The following is a 19694-nucleotide window of genomic DNA, read 5'->3' on the forward strand; positions in this document are numbered from 1 at the left end:
AACTTATTCAGCTCCCGATAATCAATACACATACGAAGAGTTCCATCTTTCTTCTTCACGAATAGCACAGGGGCTCCCCAAGGTGACACACTAGGCCGAGTAAACCCTAGATCCAACATCCCTTGGAGTTGTATCTTTAGTTCTTTTAATTCAGCAGGTGCCATTCGGTAGGGTGCCTTTGAAATAGGTTCTGCTCCAGGAATTAAATCAATGATGAAATCTATCTCCCGCTGAGGTGGTAATCCCGGTAATTCCTCTGGAAATACATCCAGGAATTCCTTAACCACTTTAACTTCTTCTGGTCCAAGTAACACAGGTTTACTGGAATCCACTACCACTGCCAGAAATCCAACACATCCATCTCGTAATAAATCCCTAGCTTTCAACGCTGAGATTCTTGGGACACGAGAACCTTGGACCGAACCAACAAAAACAAAAGGTTCCTCATTTTCCGGCTCAAACGTTACCATTTTCCGTTTACAATCAATACTAGCAGAGTATTTGGACAAAAAGTCCATACCAAGTATAATATCGAATTCGGCCAATGGTAACTCCACGAGATCAGCATTTAATTCTCTATCTTCAATTCTAATTACTACAGATCTAATCCACTTTCTTGAAATAATTAATTCTCCATTAGGCAACAGGGTTCCAAACCCCGTCTCGAGAATATCACTAGGCCTATCAAACTGATCAAGAAGTCTTGATGACACATAAGACCGAGTAGCACCCGAATCAAATAAAACAGTATAGGCAAAACCATTGATTAGAAGCTGACCTGTAACTACTGAAGGACTGGCATCAGCATCAGCCTGAGTTATTGCAAAAACACGAGCAGGTGCAGATACAGGTTTGACCTCGGGCTTCGGTTCCTCTTTCTTCAACTGAGGACAGTCTTTCCTGAGATGTCCCACCGAGCCACACTGAAAACAGGCTCTCCGGTTACAAACCCCGGGATGATGCTTCTTACAACGCGGGCACTCAGGATAAGAATAAGTCTGACGTCCTCCTCTATTCTGGTTTCCTCGAAACCTTTTTCCTTGCCCTGAACTTCCCGAAGATGGAAAAGTTCTTTTCTTCTGTTCAAAGGTAGAACCCCCACTCTCTTTCTCAGGACCCGACATAGGAAGAGTAGTGATCCCACCGACACCAGAAGACTCTCGGGTTTCTTGCAAAAATTTAACTGCTCCTTCAGCTCGAAGAGCCTTATCAACCATTTCTGCATAAGTTGTGGTATCATCTGTTGTAATAACCAGGTCATGTCTGATTTTGGCATTTAGTCCAGCCAAATACTTTTCTTTCTTGCTGAAGTCTGTTGGTACAATTCCGGAGGCTAACTTGGCCAAGCGATCAAACTTGGTTGTATATTCAGTCACTGTCATACCCTCGCCTTGTACCAACTCAACAAATTCCTTCCGCTTTGCACTGCGGACCGCCTCATTGTAATATTTGGCGTTGAACAATTCCCGGAACTCTTCCCAGGTCATTCTAGCCACATCTCTAGTGAGGGATACCATTTCCCACCAAATCAGGGCATCCTCCTGAAATTGGAACGTGGCACATGCCACCCTATCATTTCCAGCTACTCCCATAAAGTTCAATATTTTCTCAATAACGGTCAACCACTGCTCAGCTTTTAAAACATCAGGGCCTCCCAGAAATACTGGAGGCGCTTGCTTTCTGAACCTTTCATATAAAGGCTCCATGCGGTTACCAGCAATATTTTGCTCAGCTGGCACCACAGGGGCTGCAGGAACTGCAACAGACGGTTGCAGGGGAGGCTCAACAGGGGCATCCCGTTGCCTGAGTCGTCGAATCTCTTTTTCTTGTTGCTCAATTCTAGTTTGCATCTCAGCAAACCTTTGTTCCCAATCAACAGGGGCCTGAGGTGGATTCTCCTGTCCACCTCTCGGAACTCGACTGCGGCCTCTACCGCGTCCTCGGGGGTTTTGGGGATTTCTACCACCCCGACCACCTCCGGTCTCAACCAATTCACCCTGCCTTCTAACGTTTCGCTGGTCGTCCATTAATTAGGACTTAGCCTGCGAACCCACAAGGCACGTAGGTCAGACAGTGGTCAAAATATTTTCAAGACCGCAATTAGGATTTAAAACATCTCCATTAATCATATATATAACACAACATATCCTAAAACAGTTTGCGAAAAGAAATAAAGCTTACGGAACCGTGAGTTGAACTCGACACTGGCCTTGATTGTACATATCTTGACGGTCTTCAGTGGACAACCCAGTGGCTCTGATACCAAACTGTAACACCCGAATCTTATAATAATAAAATTTGAAGTCTAATTTTAATAATTTATATATTAATAATTATATGGATCGGGATCCCGAGTATCAAAATACTAGTTAAAAGTATTTTACTAATATGTACATATACATATTTTTTTTTTTAAAATTTAGCGGACAAGCATCCTCAAAATACAGACTCCAAAATACTAATAAACCGAAACCCTCCAGGTTGCACTGCCGCGATATGTACAATCATGCCGAGTTCCACCTCACTGTTCCTCCAGCTTTGCTTTTCCTTTACCTACACAAGGTAGCAAACTGATGAGTCAACAGACTCAGTAAGATATGCAAGAAATATATAAAAGTAACACGCTGCCAGCTTAATGATTAAGCTGCCCTGAGCTTAACAACGAAGCTCACCAAATGATTAAGAACGTTCTTAAGGGTAGTACGACTGCTATACCAAATGCACTAAAGTACCAACTCTGTACTTGTGTTGGTAGAGCCCTAATTGTACTCCCAGAAATACTGAGTGTTGTACCACGAACACGACGTACCCAGGGTACTCGTGTTGGTAACACCGTAACCACATTAACATTCAAAACAAGCATATACATTCATATATATATTCTTACGCTATCTTACCTCGTTCCGTGCTCAAGTGTGCCGGTCAGCCTGAGTGGAAGTGCAGCTCGACGTTTAACAGGGCCCTAAACCATAATGTTCAAAACCGATGAGAGACTCGCTAAAACACTTATCGGGGATTTAAAATACAAACTAAGCTTAACCCTATCGATAAAAAGGATGTCACTACCCTAAATTACTTAAAAACGGGAAAAACTAGGGCTCGGGAAAAAGCCCCAACCGGCAGGCCGGTTCCCAACCGGAAGTCCGGTTCCTGGGACCAACCGGTCGACCGGTTGCAACAGGGTCCCAGGAACCGGAATTCCGGTTCTGAGCTGGGAACCCAAAAATTCTTCCCCTTAAATCAAATTAACCCCAAACTTCACAATAACTTCCAGAACACCTGTAAACATCATAATAGATCAATCCCAAACAATAAAACTCAGCAATTCACACAGATTTTCAATCCACCATTAGAGAGCTAAGTTTGAGTTCACAAACTCTAACTTTGCTCAAACCTCAAATTAACCTTCAATTTCAATTCAAATAAGCTTAAACAACCTAAAACCATTTCCAGAATACCAAATTATACCATTTCTGTTATAGTGAGATTTCTCTCACCTAGAAACTCGAGACCAGACTCCTCTTTAAAGGACACGTGTATTCAGATTTCCAATGAAGGCTGAATGTCCGTGAGAGATTTCTCGAAGTTTAGACCTCGCGCAGGCTAAAAATAGCGAGATACTGTAGGTATGACTTAAGTCACACCGCATAACCATAATTCTCATCATGCAGGGTAGATCCAACTCGCATATGTCAGAACATGTGCGAGTGTCCCCCTCTATACCTCCGCGACGAGTATAGAGACCAATGCCCTATGATGCAGTTTTGGTCCCAGCGACCCAACAGCCCTAACAGACCAATATAAGTTCGCATGTCCAGATGTTACCAGCTTCAACATGCGACGTCTACAACGGGCGATTACCTAAGGACGCAGACATTCCAAACGTATGTGCGACCCTACGAGCTCAACAGACGGAACATGAACGGTCAACTCGCAGATGCGAAAGACGCATACGTTGATGAATTCAGTAACTGTCATACATTTATTAATGTTAACGTTGTTTGAGTTTAGTCATTGCAATTCAATGTGTAAATAATGGATTAACAATAAATGTGATCCTCATGTAACCGATTGGGCACCCGCTTTGTATATAAAGGGGTGATCCACCATGAAAATGGACCTACGAATCCTTTGCTACAGTGGACTAAGCAGAACAAAATCTGACTGAACCACTATAATTCACCGTCTTGTTTATTTTTCCAGCCTTGTTGTTTATTCTCGCCATTCCAAGTTGAATACTCGCATTTGTCATCTCTCAAATAATTCTCTTTTTTATCAGTTAAATTATACTTTTTGGTGTTGCGAAATTTGCTCGACAACATTTGGCGCCGTCTGTGGGAAATTCGACTGTAAGATTCTATTCACTTCTAAGAACACCACTCATCATGGCTGGAAATCACGCTAACGGGGCTAACAATGAATCCATCAATATTGGAATGATGAGCGTACCATTGCCTGGAGCCGGAGTGCCACCTGTAGACGTCATCAACGGCGGGGTAGGGAGGAGCAACATCAGACCACTCAACCTATTTCCAGAAACAACTGGTCCTCAAGTCGGAGGCACGTCCACACCACCAGCAACCATGCACTTTCCCCCTGTCACCCCGGCGGTCGTGTCCGAAGGAGTAGTCCAGCTCACGACTGATCAATACGCTGCAATCCAGGATTAGCTGCGAGCACTACAAGCCGAGGTAGATGGACAGAGCCGAGCTCGACGCCCTCCTCGGGTCCCTGCCATTCGTAACGAAAACCCTCAGGTAACAGTTTCCCGACGTCAAACTAACCGTTCACGCAGGGAACGAAGAACTTATCCTGAAATCTTGGACTTGAATCACCCGACGTCAAGAGACCAATCTGCAAGGTTGCCTAACCAGAGCGCACAAATCGACGAGGATCCTGAGCGCCGCAACCCTCGCAGTCGTCCACCTCGAGATAACGACACAGAGTCAGCCTCCTCATCCTCGCCTGGCCGTACTCCGAGCAGGTATACGAGGTCTGGTTCTGTGCAGACACAGCAAGGAGGACACTATCGTGTACACCGAGGTGATCTGCGTGATCATCTCAACGCAGTCTTTAGGGCGCGCTCCCGCGGCCCGCATAACACGTAAACGCTCCATGATCCCCATACAGGCGATCAGGGTGTCAATACAGTTAACAACCCGCCTATCGCGCCGATCGCGACTACTGGGATCAATATCCCCTCGAACCTCGCTGCAGTGGCTGCGAGCCCCGCTGTTGTAGCAACTCCACCTCCTGCGACAGGAGGAATCGATCAAAGTATGCTTCTGCAAGCCTTGAAGATGCTCGAGCAGCAACGTAAGCCCATATACAAGCTGCACGGCACCTCGCCTTTTACCGCAGAAGTGCGACAGGCCCAACTTCCAAAGGGGTTTCGTTTATCCGAATCCCTCAAATATAAAGGTACTTCTAACCCGTTAGATTACCTAGAAAAGTTTAACACCATAATGGAAGTGGACCAGGTACCGCAACTTGCGAAGTGTCGCATTCTCGCGGCCACACTCGAGGAGAATGCCCATGATTGGTTCACCCAATTACCAGAGGCATCGATATCGACATGGGAGAACTTCGTCGATTTGTTTCTCACACATTTCCAGGCCACGATGACGTATAGGCCACCCTATACGACTTTGGCGAACATCAAGCAAGAACCTGGTGAGTCTCTACAGAATTATTTCAAGCGTTTTAACGCCGAAGTAACAAAAGTTGAGAAGGCCCCCGAGTCTTCGCTTGTTTGCATGTTAATAACAGGTATCTTGCCAAGAACCGACTTCTGGAAAGAGCTACAGGCCCGAAGGCCAGAATCCTTGGTAGAATTCTTCGCCATGGCCGAACCTCATAAGAGAATCGAGAACTCCTTGGCGGAATTGGAGAAGGGCAAGAACAAACGGCGATCACCCATACCGCGGTCGCGGTCCCGCAGTCCGCGAGGAAAGAATTCCAGGGGCCGAAGCCCCAGAAGACGCAGTCCACGCAAACCGCGGAGCCCGAAGTTGGCTAAGTCACCTCCAAAAAAGGAGTCCTCGCCCAAAAGAAAAGGAGGACCTCGCTTCGTTAATTATACCGAACTTGCCGTACCTCGAGACCATATCTATGCGATTGAGGAAAGGAACAGCGTCTTCAAGAAGCCGCCCCCCATCAGGGGGAATTGCGACCGAAGAGATCCCACAAAGTTCTGTAAGTACCACAAAGACATCGGTCACACTACCCTTGAGTGTTGGGTCTTGCAGGACGAGATTGAAGAATTGATCAGAAGGGGAAAGTTCGACAAATATAAGAGAAATGAGGAAAGACATCCCCAAGCGGATGGCAAAGAAGATGGTCAGAACGCGAGTGGCTCGAGAACGCCTCGCAACATTTTAACCATAATAGGAGGACCGCATATCGCAGGCGACTCTCGCAAGTCACAAGAAAGGTATGCTAGAGAAGCTAAGGAGAGGCCGTTAACCAATGTAAACAATCTTGGTGAACGGCCGGAGAAGCTCTTCAAGAAAGAATGCGAGGACATTGTCTTTATGGAGAGCGATGCGAGATGGGTCCACCACCCGCATTCTGACGCACTCGTGATAGTCGCCAATATAGGTGGAGACAACGTCCATCGCATATTGGTCGACAATTGAAGTTCGGTGAATTTACTGAACTTCCAAGCCTTCAAGCAAATGGGGTTACAAGAAAAAAATTTGCGGCCAATGACATCGAGCATCTATGGCTTCTCGGGAGATGTCATAGCTATCAAAGGAATGATCAAACTCCCAATCACTTTGGGAACTGCCCCAATAACTGCCAAGTCGATGGCCGACTTCGCAGTAATTGATCAATACTCAGCGTATAACGCCGTAATTGGACGGCCAATTCTGAAGGAGATGAAGATCATAACTTCGATCTATCATCTAACAATGAAGTTCCCCACTCCCTCTGGAGTAGGATCAGTGAGGGGAGTCCAATCTGACTCTCGAGAATGTTACAATGCAGCTGTCAAGCTCGCAGAAAAGAGGACAGTTAATGTTATTCACCTTACCACCACCTCGCCAGGAGATCCTCAGGATCGAGGAAGTACCGCACGTGGACAACCCAGACTTGGACCCAAGAGTCCTTGATCACACCGCCGCAGCCCAAGCCGCGGAAGACACAATCGAGGTACCTATAGATCCTATGGATAATAATAAGGTTTTAAAGATTGGTTCTAGATTAAGTATACAATTGCGAGAACGCTTGACGACTTTTCTAAAACAAAATCTTAACATTTTTGCCTGGAAACATTCAGATATGGTCGGGATATCTCCACAGGTCATGTGTCATCGCTTGAACATTGACCCAGAAGTGCGAGGTGTCCGACAATAGCGCCGCAAAATGGACCCCGCGAGGTACCAAGCGCTGAAAGAGGAAGTTGACCGCCTCCTTGCCTGCGGCTTTATACGGGAGTCATTTTACCCCGACTGGTTAGCTAATCCAGTACTCGTGCCAAAGCCCAATGGCTCATGGCGTACATGCGTTGACTTTACAGATTTGAACAAAGCCTGTCCCAAAGACAGCTTTCCTCTTCCTAGCATTGACCAGCTTGTCGATGCCACTGCAGGTCACGCACTTTTAAGCTTCATGGATGCATACTCGGGATACAATCAAATCCCGATGTACGAACCAGACCAAGAACATACCTCGTTCATTACTGATCGAGGATTATACTGTTACAAGGTAATGCCTTTTGGTTTAATAAACGCAGGTGCGACTTATCAAAGGCTAGTGAATATGATGTTCGCAGATCTCATTGGAAAGACAATGGAGGTATATGTTGACGATATGCTCGTAAAATCGCAACATGCGGAGGATCATATTACGCACTTACAGGCCATGTTCGACATATTGCGACGATATAAGATGCGTCTAAACCCCTTAAAATGCGTCTTTGGAGTGGGTTCCGGAAAATTCCTTGGTTTTATGGTAAATCAGCGAGGAATAGAAGCCAATCCTGCGAAGATTAGAGCGTTGGTAGAAATGCCGTCACCGACTAAGCCAAAGGAGGTTCAGAGCCTCACAGGCAAAGTCGCGGCTTTAAACCGCTTCATATCCAGATCCTCTGACAAGTGTAAAGAGTTTTTTCAGATTTTGAAAGGTAACAAGAGGTTTCAATGGGATAAGAAATGCGAGCAGGCTTTTCAAGCGTTAAAAACGCATCTGGGGCAACCTCCAATTCTGTCAAAGCCGTTGCCCGGAGAGGTTTTGTCTATTTATTTAGCCGTCTCCGAGTATGCGATCAGTTCAGTACTTGTCCGCGAAGACCAAGGACGTCAACACCCGGTGTACTACGTCAGTAAGCGATTATTGGACGCCGAGACGCGTTACCCTCAAATGGAGAAACTGGCTTTCGCCTTGATAATATCCTCAAGAAAATTGCGACCTTATTTCCAGGCTCACAGCATTGAAGTTTTGACAAACTTCCCCTTGAGACAGGTTTTGGCTAAGCCAGAGACATCGGGGAGATTGTTAAAGTGGGCGATGGAGTTGAGTCAGTTCGACATCAAGTATAAACCAAGAACTGCGATCAAGGGGCAAGCTCTGGCAGATTTTATACTTGAGTTCCCAAGCACAGAGGTGGCGGTTGTAGAGGGTGGAAATGACATCGCCATGATGGGAAAAGAGGTATGGACATTGTATGTCGATGGAGCCTCAAATAATGAAGGTTCTGGCAGCGGGATCTTGTTAATCAGTCCCAATAATTTCAAGGTACACGCTGCTCTACGTTTTGAATTCTCTGCATCTAACAATGAAGCCGAGTATGAGGCTTTAATCGCAGGACTGAAATTGGCTCTCGAGATGAAAGTCGAATACCTACAAGCATTTAGCGACTCTCAAATCGTGGTATGTCAAGTGAGTGGAGAATACCTAGCGAGAGGCGGAAGATTGGTTAAATACTTAGCCATCGTTCGTGAAATCATGCAGAAGTTCAAACATGTAGTTGTGTCTCGAGTACCGCGTACTCAAAATGCCCATGCAGACGCATTGGCCCGACTGGCCTCCACTAGAGAAGCCGAATTACTCGATGTAATTCCGGTAGACGTATTGTCTCATCCAACCATAGATCGAGAAACAATCATGGAGATCGATGACGTTCAGGAGATTACCTGGATGACTCCTATCCTCACGTACCTTGACAAGGGGCTCCTACCTGACGATAAAATAGAAGCAAGGAAATTGCGACAACGAGCAGCCCGTTATGTGATATATGACCAGAGTTTGTATCGCCGAAGTTTTAGTCAACCACTTCTCAGATGTATCGGTGGAGAAGGTTGCGATTACATACTGCGCGAAGTGCATGAAGGAATTTGTGGAAATCATACTGGAGGTAATTCCCTTGCCTTAAAAATTATGCGGCAAGGATATTACTGGCCAACATTACGACACGATGCCCTCGCATTTGCAAAAAAGTGTGATAGATGCCAGCGAATAGCCACTTATACACACCAACCCCCGAGTAACCTCCATTCTATCACGAGTCCCTGGCCCTTTGCAATATGGGGAATTGATTTAATCGGTGAGTTACCCAAGGGAAAAGGCGGAGTCAAATATGATGTAGTCGCGGTTGACTACTTCACGAAGTGGGCTGAAGCGAAAGCACTCGCAACCATCACTGCGACGAAGTTACGCGAGTTCGTCTACACTTCCATCATTTGTCGTTTTGGTATTCCGCACAAACTCATTTCGGATAATGGAAAACAGTTTGACTGTAAAGAAATGCGACAGCTATGCGATGATTTAGGAATTAAAAAAGCCTTTTCCGCAGTCGCTTACCCGCAGAGTAATGGACAGACTGAAGCAGTCAACAAAATAATTAAGCACACCATAAAGGGAAAATTAGAAGATCGCAAAGGGGCATGGCCAGATGAATTACCGCAAGTCCTATGGTCTTACAATACAACCCCTCGATCTACAACTGGCGAAACACCCTTCTCACTTTCTTACGGGTGCGAGGCCATGTTGCCGGTAGAAGTTGGGGCAGGATCCTTGCGCAGAGATGATTTCGATATCTCGCAGAACAACAAGAATCAGTTGTTTTGCCTTGATCTTTTAGAAGAAAAGCGTGATAAAGCGCAACTGCAAAACGCGGCTTATCAACAACGAACAGCAAGGTACTTTAACTCGAAAGTTAAGATAAAACCTCTGCGAGTAGGAGACTTGGTCCTTAGAAAGGTAATGCCAAACACCAAAGTCCCATCTCATGGAGTCTTTGGAGACAATTGGGAAGGACCATACATAATCGCAGATCAAATTGGTGATGCCACTTATCGACTCGCAACACTCGATGGAACCGCGATTCCACGAGCATGGAATAGCGAGAGCTTGAAATTTTATTATCAGTAATATTTGCGTTATTCGGTTATGTTAATTCGAGTACTTATACTTAGATATTTTTTGTTCAAAATAATTCCTAAGTATAGGGGCATATGTACCCGCATGTATTACTGATTGCTTGAATAAAATTACTTATTAAGTTTTTCGAGCAATTTAATTTACCAACTTCAAAAGTTTTTCCTACTTTATTACACCAAGCTGTATTTAAAGTCGCATATATATATATATGAAATTGCGATTACACCAAGCTGTAGTTAAAATCGCATATATATATATGAAATTACGATTACACCAAGCTGTGATCAAAGTTAAAAATATATAAAATCGCAAGTACCCGTGTACTGCGTAAATATTAAAATGTAAGCTATCCCCGCGAGGATAGAAATTTGTCCAAAAAGTAAGATAAATTTCTTTAAGTACAGAAGTGCGAGTACCCGTGTACCGCATATATAAAAAAAAAAGTGAGAGTGAAATTAAACAACAACATAAGATAGAAAATAATCAAGCGTCTGGAGCAACGGGAGTAGTCTCATCAGGAGCAGCCTCGTCCGCGATCTTGCTGACGACCTCATTCTCGACCTCTTCAGCCTGTACTCCTTCGATTTCGTCCGGAAGGTTGCCTCCCCCACCTTGAGTCTGGGTAGGAGACATGGCGCGAAAGGCTTCAGCCATTTCAGCAGCTTCAGCTCCAAGCAGCGAGAAGTCGAAGTCAGGGACTTTGGAGAGAGTGGTATAAATGTAATCAGACACAGCCTGATCGTACTGTTTCTTCCCACTCTCTTTCTCAGCCTCCAAGTCGCGAGTCATCTCAACGATCGTTGTCTGCGACTTCTTGAGCTCGAGCTCCACCTGTTCTTTTGCCCTGCTGACTTCCTCGAGCTCCTTCTCCTTGGCCTTGTTGAGCTCCTCCATCCTCGCCACCTCCTGCTTCAGCTTCTTTATGTTTTCTTGAAAATGGGCGTTCTGCCTCTTCAGCGAATCAGTTTCCTTCGAAGGAGTAGTCGCGGCTTTCATGAACAAAGCCATGGATTGCACGGCCAGTTCGGTAGATCGAGTAACGAGATCCTCGTAAGGAATCTCAGTCAGTAATTTTTCCTGCATGGCCAGGAAGTCGCGAGCACGAACTGGAGAGTCGATGACGACTTTCTTCCCCTTATCCTGAGTAGTCTTGGCCAACTTCTTGGAGGAGTCTGCAGCAAGCGAAGTCATCACATCGCTCTTCCTCTTCTGGGCAACGACCGGCGAAGTCGCCGGTGTTCCGCCCTTTTGCTTGATCTTCAGGACAGGGGCAGACTTCAAAAAAGTCATGTCTACAAGCATAAAGGACAGATAAGTAAAAATCACAACCCTACACGTCAATTTATAGCAAAAGGACGAGTTACCTGAAGATTGCCGAGGAGTTTGCTTAGAGAGACGTTTATCTATCCGCTCTTGCTGTTTCTCAGATGGTTCTTTATATACTAGCTCCCGTTGAAGACTCGCGTTCTCAGGGATCAGCTGGTGTTCTCGCAATTTCGCAGTCGTGCAAAGTAATCGCCAGTCGCGATCTTGTACCGGAAGACTCCCGAGAATTTCAGCTACCCCCTTCTTATTCGCGTCAAGAGTTGGTCGAGCTGGTCTATCTGCGATGACAACAAAAAGCGAGTTAGCAAAAGATCTCGAAAAACAAAGTAACTAATTTTATCTAAGTCAACAAATACGCGACATACTGGGTCTGCGATTAAAGTCGGTCCTGATCCCAGGAACCTTAAAAACATAAAACCATTTCGACTTCCAGTCGCCCATGTTCGAGACCATCCCCTCAACACCGTTTATTTCAGAAGTCGCCCATTTACTAAAGCAATAGAAGCCGTTATGAAGACCCACGCTCTTTATGTCATAGAAGTAACTAAACTCCTCTACTGACGGAGCCCTATGGGCGTACTCCATGTACATCGCATAGAAAGCTAGAACAGTGCGATAACTGTTGGGTGTTAGCTGAAAGGGCGATACGTCATAACGCCTGAGAATGGCTGCGACGAAAGGATGAAACGGGACCGATACACCACATCGAAGAATGGGTATTGAGATGACCACGTCCTCTGTAGGGATGATCGCAGGGTTGGTGAACGGAAGATGCGCTCTCTGAGATGGTTTGGGACGTTGAAACGCGAGTCGCAACAAATTCAACCTCACGAAGGTAGTGAAGTCAGATTTGGCGACCCTCGAGACTAGGTCTTCGCATGAGAAAGGTTCGTTCAATTGGGAGTCGTCGACCGAATCCGTCCCGCTCCCTTCCGCTTCCTCTTCTTCCCCACCTGACTCACGGACCGGAGTAGTCCATTCCTCCTCCACCTCCTCGACCTCGATGTCGGGAGCATGTCTCGTATGAATGAGGTAGTCGCGTGCTGACACTGTGGATTCGCTATCTCGGATATCGATTGTCCCAGGTTCAGCGAGCTCCTGTACCTTCCTCTCGATGTCTACAGAAGACATCGGACCTAACTCTATCTCCGCAGCCTCCATTTCGGAGATGTCCGTAGGGAGAAAACTGTCTCTCTCTTGTGACGACTCCCCGTCAAAGGCGCGACCTCCTGAGCCGAGCTGCTGGCTATCCGATAGATCGCTCATCTGAAAGATAGAAGATCTTTTCAGCGTGATGGATGTGTGAAAAAATAAAGGTAAGTGATCTCACCCGCAGTAGATTATAAAAGTCGCATTCGACAGAAAGGTCAAGTTCTGTGCAAAAACTGACCCTCCTATCAGCATGCGAGAAGAAATATAACTATCTTTGGGCGAGTAATTCACGCATCCTCGGTTGTGCGGTATACCTCCAGAAACGGCTGGGCGTATCCCAGTGACTCAAGAGGTATGCATTTTTCGAGCATAACCCTGAAGTTAGTGGGAGACACCCACCGTTTCGAGACTACCTACCAACCAAAGAGTACGGTCATTCGAGTATTAACGCACGTCAACAAATGGCTGGATGTATCTCAGTATCTCAAGGGACATATAATCGCATATATAGCCATTAGAATACTGTGACACACCCACCATTTGGAATGGCAATTAATACTCTCACCACTCAGCCCGCGACATGTAAAGATCCTAAAAGATCTAGCTAATAGTTAAGCGGAAATAAGTTTTGGAAGCATGCGATTATTCAAATTGTTCAACCGAACACCCGCGAACATTCAAATTGTTCATCCGAATGTCCGCGAGCATTCGAGACGTGAATCAGTGCCTATGAATTGTATGCGGTTATGTCAATTTACAGGCCCTACACTATGAATATTACCCAGTTTCATTGACCCAAAACACATAAATACCCACTAGCATACACTCCTAAAAAGTTTTCAAAAACATCCAAACCCAGAGAGTAAAAACGCAATTTCTCTAAAAACAAAAGCGAAAAATGCAGAGAACTAACCTTTAGTTCTGATTCCTGCAAACTGCTCTCGATCACGTCTGAGATTGGAAATGTTGTGGGAACTGGCAGAAATATGGAGATGAATTTTTTCTGAAGTGTATGAACTAGAGGGAAGTTAAGAGAAAAGAGGGAAAATGGGGAAATTTGATTCGTATCAAAACGTTTAAATACCCATATCCCTTATTAATTGGGATCGTGACACGTGGCAGTCAGAATGCCTAAGGTCGCCCAATCTAACGGCCAATTATGGCCACGCCTACACGAAAACCGAAGGGTTTTATGACGTGGCATCCTAGAGATAATGAAAATTAATTATTACAGCCGTCATTTTTCGAAACCCTCGATGGGACAACCAAAAGGTCACCGCCTCGTGACAACCTTTCACCTGTCTCTCGAGCAATAGTTTCCCTCAGTGACCGCTCTAGTCACGTCGCGAAACTAGGGGCATGTGTTATAGTGAGATTTCTCTCACCTAGAAACTCGAGACCAGACTCCTCTTTAAAGGACACGTGTATTCAGATTTCCAATGAAGGCTGAATGTCCGTGAGAGATTTCTCGAAGTTTAGACCTCGCGCAGGCTAAAAATAGCGAGATACTGTAGGTACGACTTAAGTCACACCGCATAACCATAATTCTCATCATGCAGGGTAGATCCAACTCGCATATGTCAGAACATGTGCGAGTGTCCCCCTCTATACCTCCGCGACGAGGATAGAGACCAATGCCCTATGATGCAGTTTTGGTCCCAGCGACCCAACAGCCCTAACAGACCAATATAAGTTCGCATGTCCAGATGTTACCAGCTTCAACATGCGACGTCTACAACGGGCGATTACCTAAGGACGCAGACGTTCCAAACGTATGTGCGACCCTACGAGCTCAACAGACGGAACATGAACGGTCAACTCGCAGATGCGAAAGACGCATACGTTGATGAATTCAGTAACTGTCATACAATTATTAATGTTAACGTTGTTTGAGTTTAGTCATTGCAATTCAATGTGTAAATAATGGATTAACAATAAATGTGATCCTCATGTAACCGATTGGGCACCCGCTTTGTATATAAAGGGGTGATCCACCATGAAAATGGACCTACGAATCCTTTGCTACAGTGGACTAAGCAGAACAAAATCTGACTGAACCACTATAATTCACCGTCTTGTTTATTTTTCCAGCCTTGTTGTTTATTCTCGCCATTCCAGGTTGAATACTCGCATTTGTCATCTCTCAAATAATTCTCTTTTTTATCAGTTAAATTATACTTTTTGGTGTTGCGAAATTTGCTCGACAACAATTTCAATCCACACAGCCACCTAGAACCTAAATTCACAAGTAAAACCTAACCTATACTTACTAAAATAAAGAAAAGGATAGCTAAGAATCTTTACCTTAAGTTGAATCTTCTTTTTCAGGTTACAAACTCTAAATTCCAGCAGCAAACACTCCTTCTTGCTGGTTCTTTAGGGTGCACGACAAAGAGAGAAAGGGAATGATACTTTCCCCTAAGGTTTCCTTCTTCAATGGGTAAAGCCTACCCTTTTCTTTTCTCTTTTTTTTTTTTTTTTAAAATTAACAAACTTATACTCAGCCAATAAATTAACTAGGAAAAGACAAAAGAAGTCTTGTAAAAAGACCTTCTTGCCCCTTCCACTAATAAAAACAATTAAAACATCACAAGGGTAGAATGGTCATTTACTAAATCCCGGAAATACCAATACCGCTAAAACTTAACAAAAATACCCCGAATAAATTCTAAATTATATAAAATGCGACTCTCTAAAGGCCCAACGTCGCTTTCCACAGCTTCCGAACACAATCACAGAAATTAGGTAATTAAATATAAAATAGCATAAAAACATATATGATATATAAAATATATTTCCAAAATATGCATTCCATAATTATTAATACATAAACCTTAAATATTTAATAATACAAAGTATTATTCATAGGCGGTCTTTACAGAAAGAATCCCACAAGGCCAAATATCGAGAAATTTGTGGCTGTACACGTCGGGAAAATTGTGGATTTTTGAAACAGGTCAAACCCAACACTGGAAACTGGCACATTAGCCGAAAGGTCCCAAATGGAGGTTAAAGGGGAGACAGCGGAAGTATCTGTTTAGACCGACGACACTTTGGCTCACAACGGATCACAAACGGCCTTTTGGACCGGTGGCAATTTGGGCTCACAACGGATCACAAGTCGCTCGATACCATGTTAGAATTTGGGGATAAGAAGAATGGGGTTCCATCTCAAAACCAATTGGCAATGGGAGGAGTAGCCCATTCATCTTATATATCACAATTTATTTCCACACATTAACAATGTGGGACTAACTCTTAATACACATTATTAGTATGATAGTTCGCTTTGAGATTAAGTCCTTACGGTTTTACTTTTGAGCACCTTGCCAAAAAATCTCGTACCAATAGAGATAGTATCCATCTTTAATACTCATAATCTTTCTGCCAATGTGAGTTTGATTACACACCAAAAAAAAAAGGGCATAGGAATTTAAAATTAAAGAATATGGCTGTTCTAAAGATTTATGTATATTTTAGTATAGCCACTTAACTGAACCATTTTTATTTAATTCCTCCTTTCTATATATAACGAATAAAATAGTAAATTATTTCATTATTTTTTTTAAGAGATAATTACTGCATAACATTTAGTATCATTTCAAATTTTCTTTTAATAAACTTATAAACTAAGTCCTTACGAATGGATAGAGCTAGACAAAAATTATACTTTTATCAGCATTGAATATTTATGTCATTGAAAGAAAATTATTGAGTCTACGACTCTATACCGGTTACAAAATCAAAACTTTAAATAGTATTTATACTATTATTTATTCTATTTTTAACATTAATGCAAGTAAATTTTATGTCTTTCATTGTAAAAAAAATTATCTAATACTGCTAACATTTATATTTATATAAATGAGATGATAAATTCATTTACTAGCTATAGAGAATCTTATAGGAATTTTTACAAAAATACTAAATTTTGAGCAAAAATTTATAATTTTATTGTGGAGTAGAATTTTTTACAAAAATACTGTCTTTTTTATAAAACAACCGTAAAACAACAAAACAAAATAATTAAAATAACAATGGAACAACTAAAAAACAACTATGAAATAACCGTGAAAACTTAACACAGTACACAGTATAAAACTTACACAGTATTTTTTTTAGAAAAATACAGTATTTTTTTTAAAAAATTCTGCCCCATAGTAAAAAAAAAATAAAAAACATAAAAATTTCAATATGTAGTGTAAAAACTCCAATCTTATACTAATAATGTGTTTTCATAACTTAATATCATAAATAACATACATGAGCTTTTCTACTCACAACCAATATTAATTTTGAAATACGACTTGTGACAGTCAATAGTCCCGTGATCCGTAAGGAGAAATACCGGGTAAGCTGTGCAATCCCACACCACTTAGGGAAGGTCAAGTGGGATGATTCTGAGACTGTGTAGGTGTGGGACTACACAATTGAAGATGGCTTAAATGGATTGATTGGTACTACTTATATCAACAAGGTGCATCTTATTTTTCGGTAGCCCATCACGAAAGAACTCTATAGTTAAGCGTGCTTGACTTGGAGCAATTTTAGGATGTGTGACCTCCTGGGAAGTTTTCCCAGGAAGCGTGTGAGTGAGGACAAAGCACGCTGGAAACACTTGTGCAGGTCTGTAAGATCAGTCATTAGTCCATGAAGCAGCCAGAGTGGCATACTCGTGTATAAGAGCCATTCATTCCGTGGGTGTAAGGACCCAATGGAGGCTTGAAGCAGGGATGTTACAAATGGTATCAGAGTCTTGACCCAGCCAGAAGTGTGGTCGACGAGGACGTGAGACCCCGTAAGGGGGGTGATTGTGACAGTCAGTAGTCCTGTGATTCGTAAGGAGAAACACCAGGTAAGCTGTGCAATCCCACATCGCCTGGGGAAGGTCAAGTGGGATGATTCTGAGACTGTGTAGGTATGGGACTACACAGTTGAAGAGGGCTTAAATGGATTGATTGGTACTACCTATATCAACAAGGTGCATCTTGTTTTTCGGTAACCCATCATGAAAGAGCTCCATAATTAAGCGTGCTTGACTTGGAATAATTTTAGGATGGGTGACCTCCTGAGAAGTTTTCCCAGGAAGCGTGTGAGTGAGGACAAAACACGCTGGAAACACTTGTGTTGGTCTGTAGGGTCAGTCATCAGTCCATGAAGCAGCCAGAGTGGCGTACTCATGTATAAGAGACATTCATTCCGTGGATGTAAGGACCCAATTGAAACTTGAAATAGAGACCTTACACGACTATATATTTTATTATGTACACTTCACATTATTTTACTTTCTCAACTATATTTTCACTATGCAATCAGATAAACATAGTTAGAAAGTGATCAAAGTATAAAAAAAAAGAAGAAGAAAGTTTAATTTACATGTTTGGCAAATGTTGTGTGTAAATCTCTCAACCACAAATATATATATAAATTTATATTTGAGATATCAATTTAATTAGTCATATAAAAGACAATTTTTAATGCTTAACAATCATATGGAATTGGAAGTACTATAGCTAAATAATTTGGTATTTTTTTTTTTTTTAAAAAAAAAAATTATAGGAAGGTTTCTTATATATGCTATGCAGCTGCCATCCAATATTTATATATAATAATTATAGTTATTATTAACAATCATAGTCAAGAATCTTATACTATTTGCTAAAAAAGATGGGGACAAATAAATAAAGTATGATGGCATGTTATAACTAAATCTCTCCATGTAAGTACTATAGCTAATTAAATAGGTTCTTAATAATTATTAATTGCCTAAATTTTGAGAGACAAAAAGTTTATGATTTTTTTTTATTTTTATTTTTAAGAATATATAATTAATTTGTTTCGTCTAAGCTAAAGTTTTCTTCCTTTTCTCTTTTATTATTGGACACTTTGACAACATATGTATAATCAACAACAGAAATTAATTATTGTCAAAGAATTTCCTTAAACAAATGATACATTATTATTTTTATTAAGCGTTTTTTTATTTTTATATTCGCTACAAAAAATAGTTATTTTTAGTGACAACTTTTTAGTCACAGCATAATTTTTTTATGACTAAATATGACTTTAGTTCACAACAAAATATTACTTGTGGCTAAAACATAACATTTAGTTACAAGTTGTCACTAATTTAATTTTAGTCACAACAAGTATTGTGACTAAAAACACATTTAGTCACAACAAATTATAATTTTTTTGACTAATACATGTAGCCACGGACCTTTTAGTCACAAAATAAAAATGATATATTATTATTAGTCACAATTTTTTTACTTTTAGTCACAAATTTTGTTGTGACTAAAAGTATAATTTTTTGTAGTGATTTTAAAGCATTTTTTTTTGTATTTTTATAAAATTTCACATAAAAACTCCTATAACAACTAACGGAGCAACCTAAATTGCAATCAAAATCCGTATAACAATCCATATAAAAACTATCGAAAAAACTACTAGAATAACTTAAACTGTAAATTTAAAAAAATATATATTAAAAAATAGTATATAGAGTAACTTTCCATATTATTATTATTATTATTATTATTAACTATATGTCATGACAATGTATACATCGAGTACTCAGAAGAAAAGTAGTACAAGGGATTATTAGCCATACAAATAAGTTGTTTAAATGGGCCAATTAAAAAAAAAAAAATAGGAAAAGACTATCATAAAACCCAAGAATGTTTGTCAAAATAATGCAACAAAACAAATGTCTATTTTTAGTGTTTGTTAAGTTAATTACAAACGGTACACTACATATATAGTTATACATAATCCCAATTAATATAAAATAAAATAGAAGCATCCCTTATTGAATTAATCTTAATTATTAG

The 19694-nt window shown here is 41.9% G+C and overlaps 1 protein-coding gene across 1 annotated transcript in view; it reads left to right on the top strand.

Annotated features, from left to right (window-relative positions):
- The first annotated feature begins 363 nt into the window (after positions 1–363).
- The window catches only part of LOC133032552 (uncharacterized), a 49579-nt gene continuing 30248 nt past the window's right edge, over positions 364–19694 (top strand). The window contains exon 1 of the mRNA XM_061106538.1: positions 364–1482. The gene's annotated coding sequence lies outside the window, so the exon portion shown is untranslated. The remainder of the gene's footprint in view (positions 1483–19694) is intronic.

Source organism: Cannabis sativa, chromosome X (genome assembly GCF_029168945.1).
Source record: "Cannabis sativa cultivar Pink pepper isolate KNU-18-1 chromosome X, ASM2916894v1, whole genome shotgun sequence".
Taxonomy (NCBI): domain Eukaryota; kingdom Viridiplantae; phylum Streptophyta; class Magnoliopsida; order Rosales; family Cannabaceae; genus Cannabis; species Cannabis sativa.